The sequence below is a fragment of the Egretta garzetta genome, unplaced genomic scaffold (genome assembly GCF_000687185.1).
Source record: "Egretta garzetta isolate BGI_Z169 unplaced genomic scaffold, ASM68718v1 scaffold33, whole genome shotgun sequence".
Taxonomy (NCBI): Eukaryota; Metazoa; Chordata; class Aves; order Pelecaniformes; family Ardeidae; genus Egretta; species Egretta garzetta.
Window position 1 is genome coordinate 961,998 of NW_009259250.1, and position 3,307 is coordinate 965,304.

At 39.7% G+C, this 3,307-nt stretch overlaps 1 protein-coding gene across 2 annotated transcripts in view; it reads right to left on the minus strand.

The window, feature by feature from the left end:
- Positions 1-3,301, minus strand: part of LRRK2 (leucine rich repeat kinase 2) — a 70,676-nt gene extending 67,375 nt beyond the window's left edge. For both annotated transcript variants that reach the window (XM_035891668.1, XM_035891669.1), the window contains exon 1: positions 3,243-3,301. The gene's annotated coding sequence lies outside the window, so the exon portion shown is untranslated. The remainder of the gene's footprint in view (positions 1-3,242) is intronic.
- Positions 3,302-3,307: the final 6 nt, after the last annotated feature.

The window sequence follows — 3,307 nt, forward strand, 5'->3', positions numbered from 1 at the left end:
CAGGAATGTAAATGGCTACCTCCGAAGAGTTTCACTGCAAAGTTCATGGAAAGTGCATGACCTCTAACACTGCAGTCTGCAAGACTAGACACATGAAATTGCAAGTCCGGTACTGTAGAGACACCCATAGGAACAGCACAGGCTTGAATCTAAGCCAGCTCGCATGACAGCTTTGGTGAGTATGAAAAAGGTGATGTAGCTCCCTGGGAACTGGAATTCTGCTTTTACCTCTCACATACTTGGTTACGTGGGATACGTTCACACTATCTGCAGTAGTTTTGTTTCTGTTTCAGTTCAGTTTTGCAGACCCAAATGTTTTAAGCCAGTTATAACCTTAATGTCTGCAGATTGAGCTTGACCATGAGCCCATTTCCATGCTCTTCTCTTGCTTTGATACCAAACTGGCTTGCTCTACATGACACCTCAAACCAATTACTGTGGACATCCAGGAAGGTTAGGCTGGTCTGTGTAACTGAGTCTGGACTAAACCTAAGTGCACAGAATAGTCTTAGCAACCATCAGTCCTCCCCAAGACAAGGACATGTTATTACCTGATTTTCCATATTCCAAGCAAAACAGAGTTTATCAGTGACAGTCAATCAGGTACAAATTTCAAATCTTCATGGCAAAGACACTGTAGAGGTGACCATTAATTCATACACTGTGTATTACTTAGAAAAGATTTTATTTTAAAAGTCCCACTGCACGACACACTAACTGTTCTTGTAAAATTTAGAACCTGATGGAAATTAGCTTAATGACTTTAGAAAACCCCTTTTTTTATTAAAGCTGTTTCTGAATAAATTTGTATTTCCATTAAGCATTTTTATTTGGATTGCTGTGACTCTAAGTATTGACTAACACGTGTAAGAACTGTGGATCCAGAGAAGATCAAAGGAAACATCTGACCTGCTGACATGTGGTCTCTTTTACAATATTAAAATCACTACTTGAGATAACAGAGACCTTATTGTCTGTTTAATTACATAAGAAACGAAGGGTCATTTAAATAACAGAAATCCTGAAGGTTACAGGGAGAGAAAAAAACACAGTAAACAAAGACATTCTTATAAACACTTAAATGGCACCCTGTACACAGAAACAGTTGGTGGCAGCACTGGAACTCTGTTATTTTTAAATCAGATCCTTTTCATTTCTAGCATGCAATGAATTTATGATACATTAGGTCACACCTTCCACATGAGACAGAAAAGCTCTGCTGACTGCTCTTTACTCAAATGTAACATGTTTTCTAAGCTGCTCCAATCATTGCCAGCCAGTAGCTGCAGAAAGAAACGACCACATTTACTTAAGAAGCCTGTTTTACTTTAAGGCACTATTGACTTTCCAGCCCAGTACCCTCATACTTCTCAAGAAGCTTGCAGGGTTTTTGCCTGTAGTCTGACTTGCACTGGTACTTGCAATATTGATCTATGAAGCAAATTTACTCTGTACAAGCCAGTGGAACAGCAGCACAACATGGATGCTTTGTAGCCAGTTAAGGAGGGGAGGGAAAGAAAATCCTCACTTCAGAGATGTCTCTTACTGTGTTCGTTCTCTTACGTCAGTCAATTTCATTGCAATGCCAAAATCAAAATAGGTTGATTAATCCATCAATTCAATGAAAATTCATTAGTAGTGCAAAGAGACTACACTGAAATCAGGACTACATTACTTTACTACTGCCATAAAGTGAGAATCATGTGTTCACGAAGACTGTAAACGAACAGCAGTGAATGAAGCAAGAAGACAGAGCTCTAGTAACATATTGGGGATGTTTGTAAATACCATAACAATGTGAAGTAAGAGCTGCCTGTGACATTTTATGAGGAAAAGGATTTGAGCTTTGCATTGGCTATGAATTTCAGACTTTAATAAAATGTAGTAATGCAAAGGAGCTCCAAAACTTCTAAACTGAAACACTGTATGACTGCAAATGTAGGCACAGAGAGAAGATTAAAACTCATTTTAAAATTCTGTATTAAATCAGTGAGGCATTTTAACATGGTTAAAATGAAGATTAAACAATTGCTATCTTGCTTATGTACTTCTGAGAGTCTTGTGCTGTGATTTCAGACCTACTTCTGGTTGAATTTCGTATTTTTTACTTCCTAGTCTAAAATTCCGGGCAGTGATTGTGTAAATTGTTACACACACAATATACTTTACCCTGAAAATAACTGCTGATTCGTTCTTCTGTATTTCTTAATAACCTGATGATTGAACAGTAAAACAAGTGAAAACTTCAGACTCTGCACAAGTCTTAAACAGAAGCCTGAGATCACTGTTACTCCAGATTAATCACTACACAAGTACAATTCCATATTTTAATCTGAATTTTATGCTTTTGGCCTTCAGCTAAGGTCATTAGACATAAAAAACCTTAAAATACACAATATTTAAGAGGCATTTGTGATGTAATTTACGTTTTGCCTTAAAAAAATAAAATATGCCAAAAATATTGTAACCATAGAAATGGGCTTAATAAAAAAAATAATCAAATGGGTTGCTCAGAAATCTGGAGCTTATAAACATCCTTTAAGCATAACATAGTCAGAAATGTAATATATGCCTGCCAGGAAGGAGCTGTTTCATATGACAAGTCTGGCAGCTGTACCGTAAGTACAACATCAAATTGTGCAACTGCCACACCTAATCTAAATGGGCCAATGTTAAGTTACAGGAACAGCCAAGCAGAACCTTAAATTGCAGAACCTACTCTTAGGCAAAAGATTTTTTTTTCCCCCCTTAAAAAACTGGGCTAGTACAATTCTCTTTCTAGGATACCTATGTATGGATTCATATTACACAATTCTGCTTTTCAGAAGTTTGTCTAACCGTGGCAAAATTTAGTATCAACACGTCAAAAATGTATTAGATAACATTATTTGTAGTTCAGAAGCCTGTACCATGCTGCACTCACGTTGCGTAATTTGTATTTTCTACATGGTCTTCTTTTGCTGTCTAGAGACGCCACGAGGGGTATCTGCAGAAAGCTGGGACGTTTGTCCCTTTAAACACAAGCGGAGACAGCGCCCTTCTACAGATCAACAGCACTTCACAAAGCGGCCCAGAAGCGAGCAAGTTAAAAAGAAATAAATAAACCAGCCGAGCGGGAAGTTCGTTCGGGGAGAAGGCTGTGGTGCTCGGCTCAGCCTCGGGAGCGAAGCTGGAGTGGCGGGAACGCGGCCGCGGCCCCCTGCCCTCACCCCCTGCCCTCACCGCCCCTCCGCCGCCCGTACCTGCTGCACGCCCGCCGCTCCCGCGTACAGGTCCACCACCAGCAGCACGGGCACATGGGCGGTCT